Source organism: Chelonoidis abingdonii, chromosome 9, assembly GCF_003597395.2.
Source record: "Chelonoidis abingdonii isolate Lonesome George chromosome 9, CheloAbing_2.0, whole genome shotgun sequence".
In the NCBI taxonomy this organism is placed as follows: domain Eukaryota; kingdom Metazoa; phylum Chordata; order Testudines; family Testudinidae; genus Chelonoidis; species Chelonoidis abingdonii.
Window position 1 is genome coordinate 59,149,809 of NC_133777.1, and position 11,632 is coordinate 59,161,440.

Consider the following 11,632-nt stretch of genomic DNA (forward strand, 5'->3'; position numbering starts at 1 on the left):
ATTAACATGTTCTTCAAATATATTCCCAAACAAGGTCACTTGAATAATAATCCATATGACCATAGACACAATTACTGTATAAATCTCACACACAAACAGGAATTCAGGAGAGCAACTTAGATTTTTTTTAAATTGTGAAACCACAGGCCTCTCCCACATGAACTAAAGGTTATCCTTTCTGTGAGACAGCTACATCGCTCATCTGCATGTATTTGGTCCACTCATTATAGTGGCAAGCACAGATTGAAAGTAAGCAGTGTTTTCCCCAGGAACTGAAATTAGGGGAGGCGTTGGCAGGTGAGGGCCAATGAGGGTCGAGACCGTGAGGGCAAAGGTTTGCTGTATGGCTCCATAGTAAAAACTGAAAAATGTTTCACAACCATTTTATTAGCTTTAACTCATGTTTTAAAATCGTCACAAAAATAAAAGTTGGCCACTCAAGCCTACTACAAAGCATTACATCTACATCCGTCTTGGTTTCTTGTTGTAATTTTGCACTCTTTGGTATCTTCTTGTGTGTCCGTTACTTCCAGTCATTCATGATATGCTCATGATCAGGCAGAAGGCGACTTCTTTCAGAATACAAAATTTTATTCAATGAGGAAAAAGTATGCTCAGCTGTAACTTTTGTGACTTGGAGTAGCAAGAGATGAATTCCTACTTCTTTCATCCCAGGAAACATAGCACAAAGATTGGGTCGAACCACTAGTGTTGATAAAGAAGTTGAAGTTAAATCTTCATTCATTCATCGTATGATATTCCACTCTCTGTTCTAAATTCTCTATTCTGTCCTGATCACATAGCAGCCCTATTGTGCACCTGCTGCAGTGGCGTTCGAACTCAGATCTGCTCAGTCTGCAGCTGTATCAAAGACTTCAGCATTCTCTTTTCTGGCCTGCCTTTTGACTTCCCAGCACTCATTCCGTTCCCTGATTTGTGTCTCATTGTGCTGTATAACCTCACGGAGCATGTCTTCTTTGCTGCACCTAGGTTTTTTTCTTATCTGCCGCAACCGGTTCATGGTGGTGCATGGTATGTTCTTCAAGGTCTGTGCTGAACCGAAGTGGGATTGTTACATTCCAGCAAATGATTGAAACATTTTAGTAAAAAGGGCATTTTGCTAGTAGAAATCACTTTCTCTCTGAGACTAGGCAGGTACACAGCTCTGCGAGCACCCCAATCATGGTGAGTTTCAGGAGTGGGGGAAGGTGGTTGTGCATACAGACAAAAAGGTCACAGCTTGCAGGGCACCTTAGCAGGGATCTCATTCTAAAATTATCCCACAATTTTTCACAGGCGGCCAACCTGCTGGCTGACATCTCGCTACTGAGGGTGACCAGAGAAACCAGGGCTCAGCTGCTGAAATGCTTACAGCTTTCACCTCAGTCTATATGCATCTCAGCTATATGCTGCTTTGGTCCCAGCTTCAGTGATTGCTAAATGGCATGGAACAGTTACCTACAATGGGGGAACTAACAAGGCTGCAATCCCTTGGAATCTGTGGCAGAGTACCTCTTGGAAACTTTCCAGAGCCTCTCTCTGGAGGATTCCCTGCAGGTCTCGATGTCCATCGACACCCTGGTTGGCCATGCAGATTAGTTACACAGGGCAGTGTCCAGCTAACAGAAAACACTACCTGCCTCCCACTTTTCGATTCCCTACACAAGCCACAGCAACTTACCTGACATCTCATCTGCTTCCTGCTCCCTTTTGAGCACTTCTGGAGTGGAGAAAAGTTCCTGGCTGGCTGCTCCACCAGGCAACCCCCTGGGAGCACTGCATCCTCTTCTAGCTCGACTTCTTCATCCACAATTTCAGCCTCCAGGTTACTCCCTCTTTCAGCTGCATGCAAAGTATCCACGGGGCAATTGGCGATGGAGGTGAGGTCATGCCTCCCACGCCTTATGGTACTTCTGCCTCAGCTCCTTTATCTTCACTCTGCACTGTTGCGTGTCCCGATCATAGCCCTTTTCGCACAAGCCCTGAGAAATTTTCCCATATATGTCCTGATTCCTATGGGTCACTCGCAGCTGTGACTGAACAGATGCCTCTCCCCATATACTGATCAGATCCAACAACTCTGCAGTGGTCCAAGCGGGAGAGCGTTTGGTGTGATAGCCAGCCAGCTCACCTGGGAAGCTCCTCTGAGAAGCTGGCTAACAGGAAATGAGATTTAAAAATTCTGAGGCTTGCAAAGGGGAGGGTGGGTTGGCTGCAAGGCATTGGAGTTCAAACTGCTGACCAGAGCGGCAGCATGGGAATTGCGGGATACTTTCTGGAGGCCAATAAAATAATTAAAAAAAAACTCTGTAGTATCTACACTGGCTGTTTGTTGACAATAAAGGGAGGGGAAAAGACAAAAGTCTCTCGCTGGGGTGGAAGTTTTTTTACGCCAAATCTAAATGTTTTTTTCAAAAAAAGTGACCTTGCAATGTGTACGCTATTTCTGTTTTGTCGCCAAAAAGCAGTTTTTGGCAATAAAACTTGCCAGCGTAGACAAGCCCTCAGTCAGGCTAAGTACAGTTCTGCTGCTCTTTACTCATACAATAAGGATAATGACATTTCATAACCTCCACATTTAATACTTAAGTGATTTGTAACCAACACCAGCCAAAACTGATCACAGTTCTGTCTGTTGGATACCTAAGCAGAGAAGGTGTGTTCATGTAAATATAGTCTAGTTCTGAAGCCTTTCCAACCATCCCTGGTTCATCACTAGCTGTCAGGGGAAAGATCATTCAGACCTTGCTTATAAATAATAATTTGAAATGATTAGGTGTGCCAAGACAGCTGAAATAAATGTGCCAACATTGTCATAAGTAACAGCTGTATGAGGAAGCTAGTCTTTGTTCATACTTTTCAAACCCATTATGGGAGGGAGGGAAAGCTCAGTGGTTTGAGCATTAGCCTGCTAAATCAGTCCTTGAGGGGGCCATTTACGGAACTGGGGTTAAAAAAAAAAATCTGGGAATTTGCCCTGCTTTGAGCAGGGGGTTGGACTAGATGATCTCCTGAGGTTCTTTCCAACCGTGATATTCTATGCTTTCTCAGGTACAAGTATTTTCTCATATACTGTATATGCTTTTAAAGTATGTATTAATGTTTTAATTTCAGTTCAAATTTCCAACCAACAACTAAATTGGCAACATTGCATGTAACTGGGGTGTTGGGGAAATTCAGGGGGAGTCTAGGGAAATCCCATAAGGATGTAGAAGACTTAAGGCCAAATTCTGCTCCTACTGAAGCTTATGGATGCCCTGTCACTTACTTCATTGCCCTTAAAGAACAATTAGTTTTCAGCTGGCTTTAAAATGGAATGAAAGGATAAAGAACTGTATATGGCAGAGATCAGATTTCCTGTTGGGACACAGGAAGTGTTAGCTAGTGTGTAGATAAGAGTGGAAATAGTTGTTTAAACACTGGAATTCTTAGGCCTGATCTACACTGGGGGGGGGGGAGATCGATCTAAGATACGCAACTTCAGCTACGAGAATAGCATAGCTGAAGTTGATGTATCTTAGATCGACTTAGAATCACTAACTGCGTGTCCTCTTGACGCAGGATCGATGGCTGCCAGTCCCCCGTTGACTTTGCTTCTGCCTCTCGCCGAGCTGGAGTTCAGCAGTTGACGGGAGAGCGATCGGGGATCGCTTTATTGTGTCTACACTAAATCGATCCCCGATAGATCGATTGCTCCCCACCGATCTGGTAGGTAGTGTAGATGTACCCTAAGAGTGAATGCAGGTCCAAATAATACATACCCATGAATTTTAAGGAAAATAGGAGTAGAAATTAAATCCCAATGTGCTATTTAAATGATCAGATTCTGCGGTAAACATAATTCAAAGTAAAGGTTAGGAAAGATTGGCAAGCAGTTAGAGTAGCGTAGTTACCTCAAGAACAGTTGTGGCTGAGAATATCAGCAGTCTGTTTTGCAGAAGTTTGTGAAGGAACACCTTGAAAAACTTAATTTTATAAGATCCAATCAAGCTAGATTTAGGAGAGGGAGGTCTTGGTTCATTATCTTCTCGCATTTCTTCAAAGATACAGTATCACTGCTGTGATTGGCACAGCTAATACAGGAGATATAATACAGAATAAATTTACATTTAAAAAAAAATTTAAGGTACCATGGTGATGGTATAGTAAAGACTCTCTATGTGAGAAGGGAAAATAGTTTAATGGATAGAGATCAGTCTCAGAAACAAGTAACTGAGTGACTGTTAGAAAATGGTGCATTTCCTTTGGGGTCAGTTATGAGATATCCTTTTGTTGATTGCTGTATCTAATTATGATGGATAGCAATATCAATTGTAAGATAACTATTTGCTGAGGATACTGAAATTGAAGATAAATAAATTGAAGAATATTCAGGAAGATTTATCTCTAAGATGATAGCGTAGGTAGACTGAAAATAAAGTGAATACAGACAAACTTAAATTAATACTGTGAGATATACAGATGAAATGGAGCATTGATATAGCATACCTAGCAGCCCTGGGATTTGGGAGTTAGTGCATGAAATCCTTGTACTCATCAGCTCAGGGTATGACTCCAGTAAAAATGAGCAAATGGATTGTAAGATCTTTGCTACCTATTCCAAATATCTCCTCAAGATCCACTGCTGGCTTGGTGCATATATGAAATGAGTTGATTGAGGGTAAGATAAGGATAGTTGGATTTACTGTTTATAATCATCAGAAAAAAAAGTGATCATACAGTAAAATAGACAAATTTTACATATTCCTTTCCCCCTCCTTTTGTATATCAAATGTCATCTTAGATTGTAAATTCTTCAGGGCCAGAGCACATGTCCTTATGTGGCTTTCAGTGTAAAGGAGCCCCATTCTGACTGAGGGATTTAGGTGTGGCCATAATATAAATAATCTCACCAAAGCCAGTGCAGCATGTTTATTTAGCTGAGGCAAGCTTGTCACTACTCTTGCGTGTGCAGTGGGAGTTTTCTTTGCTTTATTTGAGGGAGCTGTGGCCTTTTGGCAACAAGATTCAAACCTCCATTCTAGGATAAACAGCAGCTGAAACACAAGTCCAGCCACGAAGATTGCATTCAACCACACTGTAGGCCCAGCTGCTGGGGTCTCTAGTTCCTGTATCATTGCCCCCAGCCAGTGAGCACTGCTGGAAGCACTTCAGAAATCAGGATTTTAGTCATTTTCATTCTGCTGTTGCTCACGTACGCAGGGTACAGCAGAGAGAGAGAGCAGAGTAGAAGGAAATAAAAAGGGAGGAGTGAGAACAGAGACAACACAGAAGAAAAGAGAGGCTTTCATTTTTGCACAGCTCTTTCACCTTTAGATCAATGGATGAATGCAGCCCAAGTTAATGGTAGAAGATAGGCCAAGAACAAAACATCAGACTGCATGAAGTGTAGGGGGATTAGGTTCACATCTGAATTCATGTTTCTGGATCTCTCACACCCCCACCCTCCAATTCTGGTTCCAGGTGATAACTAGAACAGTAGAAGAACCTATGGTCAGGTTTGGATCTGGATGAGACTAAAATCTCATGTTTGGCTCAAGATGGTGGCAATCTCACAAACTAATGATTTCTTGAGATTTTTCACTGCAACTATTATTTTGTGCTGAAATCTCACCAGAATGTGCTACTAACTAATAACAAACCTTACCCTGGTCTTGGCCTTGACCTTGAGCCCCAAATGTTCTCCTAAATGAGATCCAAACACCATCTCCTTGGCTTTTCTGTAGGTGATGATGACCAAAAGTTGTTGACATCTAACGATTGTAGGATGGCTTGTGTGAAATGAGTTGGTGGTTCCAGTCCAGTTCAGAGTGGGCAGGTGTTTACAGTACCAGAAACACTGTCGTATTGCAACTGACATTAATTAACAAGTTCATACTTTTGTAGTGCAGTGTGGAGAGCTAAAAACCTGTGTGGGCATGAACACTGTGTACTTCTCTCCCCCAGACCTTTGTCTGAAGCCCAAAGGTCAAGTTAGAAACCCAACAGCCACTGCCAGTGCTGTACCTCTTGTCTTGGTAGACAGAGGAACTCAAGCCTCTATGCTTCAAGTGAATGGAAGGCTGTGAAAGGATCTGAAACACTCAAGAAAGAGTTCAAGTCTGACTGCACTCAGGAGCCAACCATTTATTTTAGCATTTCTTGCCACTCACTGTGGAGTGGGTTGTCTTTCCCTGGCAACACCTCTGAACAAAATCTGATAAGAGCCAATTGTGGCTGGCTGTAGCTGTGTGTGGTCGTGATAGACTGTTTTCTTCCCTTAAAAAAGATAAGAATATCTGAATCACCTCTTCCTGTTGCCTCAGGCTTTTTACTGAGTTCCACCAGCTCTTGAAGTGATAGTACGTCATAGACTCATAGAATATCAGGGTTGGAAGGGACCTCAGGAGGTCATCTAGTCCAACCCCCTGCTCAAAGCAGGACCAACCCCAACTAAATCAACCCAACTCCCTGCGTAACGCATTCCAGTGCTTCACTACCCTCCTAGAGAAAAAGATTTTCCTCATATCCAACCTAAACCTCCCCCACTGCAACTTGAGACCATTACTCCTTGTTCTGTCATCTGGTACCACTGAGAACAGTCTAGATCCATCCTCCTCTTAAATATTTCCAGAAATGGAGATTCCACAACCTACCTAGGCAATTTATTCCAGTGCTTCACTACCCTCCTAGAGAAAAAGATTTTCCTCATATCCAACCTAAACCTCCCCCACTGCAACTTGAGACCATTACTCCTTGTTCTGTCATCTGGTACCACTGAGAACAGTCTAGATCCATCCTCTTTGGAACCCCCCTTCTGGACTTAGTACTCCAGATGAGACCTTACCAGTGCCAAATCGATGGGGAATGATCATGTCTCTTCAATCTGGCTGGCCAATGCGCCTACATATACAAGCCCAGAATGCCATTAGCCTTCTTTGCAACCAGGGCGCAACAAGGGCACACTGTTGACTCATATCCAGCTTCTCGTCCACTGTAACCCCTAGATCCTTTTCTGCAGAACTGCTGCTTAGCCATTCGGTCCCTAGTCTGTAGCAGTGCATGGGATTCTTCCGTCCTAAATGCAGGACTCTGCATTTGTCCTTGTTGAACCTTATCAGATTTCTTTTGGCCCAATCCTCTAATTTGTCTAGGTCCCTCTGTATCCTAACCCTACCCTCCAGCATATCTACCACTCCTCCCAGTTTAGTGTCGTCTGGAAACTTGCTGAGGGTGCAATCCACACCATCCTCCAGATCGTTAATGAAGATATTGAACAAAATCGACCCTTGGGGCACTCCACTTGATACTGGTTGCCAACTAGACATGAAGCCATTGATCACTACCCTTTGAGCCCGACGATCTAGCCAGCTTTCTATCCACCTTATAATCCATTCATCCTGCCCATACTTCTTTAACTTGCTGGCAAGAATACTTGCCCAGTATCATGGGCTAAAGTCAGCTGTGGTGTAATCAGCCCTACTAAAGCCAATGTATTGCCTCTGCTTACACCACACTGAATTTGGCCCTGTCTCTTATTATTTCTGCATTGACAGTCTTAATGCACAGTGCTATATTCTACATAACATCCCCACTTCATGGCATCAGAATCCTTACTGGATGAGCAGTCCCCCAAGAAGTAATGTTTGTCTCCATACAGTCAGTGCAATAGCAAAAAGCCAGAAAGCACAGGGAGAAGGAAGCTTATGCATTGTTGCTCTTGCATTTTTGTAAAGGAAAATAAATGGCCACAGACTGTGACATTGATGCTAATAAATCAGAATATTTTGGATCAAATATTTCATTTTCACATAGGTCAGCCCTTTCAATGCTTGCCTTTATGTGCTGTTACAATCGAATCTTTATTATCCAAACACCCATTAATCGAACCTCCCATTTTAATGAATCACCATTGTTGTTGTGACTTTGGATCATTCCACCCAGACTTCCAATAATGTGAGCATATTAGGTGTCACCAGGAAGTCATAGCATTGGTATTAGTTACAATTACAAGCTGTGTGGTCCAGCCTGTAGCCATGTAAACTGAGAGAAAGGAGAGCTGGATTCTATTCCCACCTCAGCGACTGATTTGCTTTGTGATCTTCCTTTCTTCGTCTCACTTTCCCCATGTGTAAAATGGGAATACTGACCCCTGTGCTCCTTTGTAAACTGTTTTGAAATCTCGAGGTGAAAAGTACTATAGAAGAGTTAATTATTCTTAATACAGATTTTTATGACCTCTTCATGCATGTGGCCATGTTTATAATTGAAGTGTTGTGTGTCCCTCTGGAGAGAGAATATAACTATTGGCTCTTGCATAGCGAGGACTGCACAGACCTGTGGGATAGGAAAATTCAGAGATATTCCCCCATCAAGAAATCCCCAAAGGGGAGAGCAGGTCTAGACAACATGGGGGTGAAAAAGCCAGTGGCCGGTCTGCGCTAGCTCGTCTTCCATTTTCTGTTATCTCTGGTGGAGCTAGAGCTGCCCTAATGGTAGTTCGCTGGTGAGAATTGAAGAAAAGGAGGTAAAGATGGAGGAAAGGAAACTTAAATGGGATAAGCTTGTTGGTCATGTGACACTTTCCTGTCTCCTTTTGTACTTGGTGTATGATCCATTCCAGTTTTGAGATGATATATTTTTTTCAAACACAAAGAGTAGTCATATACTTTTAGTCTGAAGACTTTTATTTTAGATAAAGGAAAACCTGAAAGAGCAAATATAACTTCTCCATGGAAGAGCAGTGTGTGTGTGTGTCATCTGTAGCAACTTTAAGAACAAAATGACTACTGGCTCTATGTTAACTTTTTTTTTTTTAAAGTTCTTACAACTTTACATGAGAAACAAAGGCATTATGATTTTGTGGCTACACACACCACAGATCCTGAGTATATATTTCAAAAAAGACAAAAAGGTATTGGTAGAAATATTTCAAAGAAATATCATCAGAAATGACTAACCGAATGTGAAAAATAATTAATCCCTTTAAGCTCTGAGTCATGATTTCTCACTGTGTATGCATTACTATTACTGGCATAGAATAAAGCACATTCCAATGTACCATGGCTACCAGCACTGAGACTAATTAATCACTGAAGAGTCATTTTTAACAGTCAGAAAAATGAAGATACAACTTTCTGAAGAAACTGTGATAAGGAATGGTTTGTGGAAGGAATGTTGAATTTCAGCAGCTCTGCTCAGGAAGAATTCCAACCTGGAAAGAACATTGGGATTTGCAAATAGACTTGGAAGTGCAACTCAGTGCTGTCAGAAATGACTGCATCCTGGCAATGTGAAGGATGTAAATCCAGAGATTTTCTAGCTCTTCTGCTATTCAAAGCAGTGTTCTCTAATATGAAAGCTCCGGTTCCTACTCACCATAGAAAGTGCTTTCTCAAATCCCTTATTGCCTGCTCCTTACATTCAGATTGCTATAGAGTGGTTGTGAGGTACTAGACCCCAGCTGTTTTCAAGCACATACAGAGGACACTAGAAGAAAACTAGGAATTAAGAGAGATATAGGGAGAGATGGTAAAAGAATACCTGCCTTACGCCAGCCAAAGAAGACTGTTCTTCAGCAGACAAAGGAAACCCCGCAGGGTTAAGTTGACCAATAAATAAAAAGCTACAAGGAGTCTGGTGGCACCTTAAAGACTAACAGATTTATTTGGGCATAAGCTTTTGTGGGTAAAAAACTCATTTCTTCAGATGCATGACTGTCATTCCAGAACAGTACAGCTTACTTGTCACTTGTAGGCAATAATCTGCTGACCAGGAGGATGAAGCTGCTGCTGGTGGTTTTGGCATTACCTAGGATTGTGTCTGTGGACATGCTTTTTGTTTTGTATTGCAGCTCCTTAGCTGTTTCATTTTTGTGATCTTTGTTCTTTATGGATTTATTCCCCTCTCTCCACTCCCCCCACCCCCTGCCTTTTACCCCCTGGGCCCTTATGCAGGACATTGATTGGGTTCAAATGAAGGAATGGTCAAGTTACCTAGCTACTCAGTCTAAATTGTAGAGCACTTTTTTCAGATTTATATTAGATTCCAATGGAACTTCTCTGCTTAATTGTACTGATGAAGAGGCTGTCACAATAGCTCCTAAATGCCCTGATTTGTGCAATAACAGTTATAAAACTTTTGTTTAAAACAACAACAAAACTCTGTTTAAGACTGTGCCAGTAAGGTCAGCATTCTCCATTATCTATAGTGCCAGTCTCTATTGGACTGTATTTGTGGTTTGTTCATGGAACTTCTATTGGCATTCTCTGGAGTTGATACAGAATGGAAGAGGAGAAGAGCAAAGAAATTCTTTGTATTTTTAAGAACAGTCAGTTAAATGTGTGTTGGGAGGGCAAATGGAAAAGAGTATGGTCTAAACCAGGGATTGGCAACCTTTGGCACGCTGTCTGTCAGGGAAATCCACTGGCAGGCCAGGACTGTTTGTTTACCTGGAGCATCTGCAGGTTCGGCCGATCACAGCTCCCACTGGCTGCATTTCACCGTTCCAGGCAGGCCAATGGGGGCTGTGAGAAGGGTGGCCAGCACATCCCTCGATCTGCACTGTTTCCTGCAGCCCCCATTGGCCTGAAATGGCAAACCACAGCCAGTGGGAGCTGTGATTGGCTGAACCTGTGGATGCGGCAGGTAAACAAACCAGCCTGGCTTGCCAGGGGCTTTCCCTGGGGCACCGCAAGCCAAAGGTTGCCGATTCCTGGTCTAAACCTATCATTTCAAGCTATGTTTTCCATACTGCCTTGAATTTGGATCATGCCTTACTTTAAAGCATTTCTAAGGGAATCTCTCCTCCAGTTCTAAACTAATGACTGGGTGAAGGGTCGGTTCTGGTTACACAAGCAGGAACCTTCTCTGATATTCTGTACTAGTCCCAGAACAGACTAGGGCAGCCTAGGGACTGACCTAGCTTTCACCAGCTGATTGACTATGGTCCCTTTTCTGTCCCCAAAACATCCCGTACCTCAGTGGATGCATTGTGAGAGGTGTAAGAGCTGGCCATGTATGCTGGGAATTTGCCAGTAATTTCTGTTCCCCTTTGCCTGTTCACAGGACAGAAAATCTGTCACAAAATTCTCTTTCACCTTGAAACATGGGGCCAAATTCAGCTTTGTTACACTGGTGTAGATCTGGAGTAACTCAGTTTCAGAATAAATTAGTGTAACCCAACTGAATTCAATGGGATTAATCAGAATTCTGATCAGGATGACAGAAGAATTGGGCTCATCACTCCTAGAACTGCAATACTAGAACAGTCTCTTTGGCTGCAAACAGCAATATGTAACATCTACAATTCAAATATGTTGGGAGCTGCTCTGACTACTGTTAATATTTCATTCTTTTAAAACTAGACTTGATTTCCTTTTGTACTGAATTACTGACAGCATATGTGTTGCTATATAAAATAGTGAAGACAGTCGTTACTGCTCTTTAATATTCTCTGTGTGTTTTGTGACAGAGCAGGCAATTTGGCAAATCAGTGAGCTTCTGAAAACCAGTCAGGACTGGAAGAATATCCCCAGAAATAAGGGTCCACAACCAGGGAGGGAGGGCAGGTAAATAAGACTTCTGAGCATGGGCCTGTAGAAGGAAATGGATTAAGAAAGGAGGAGGATAGAGAAATTGGAAAGATTTGCAT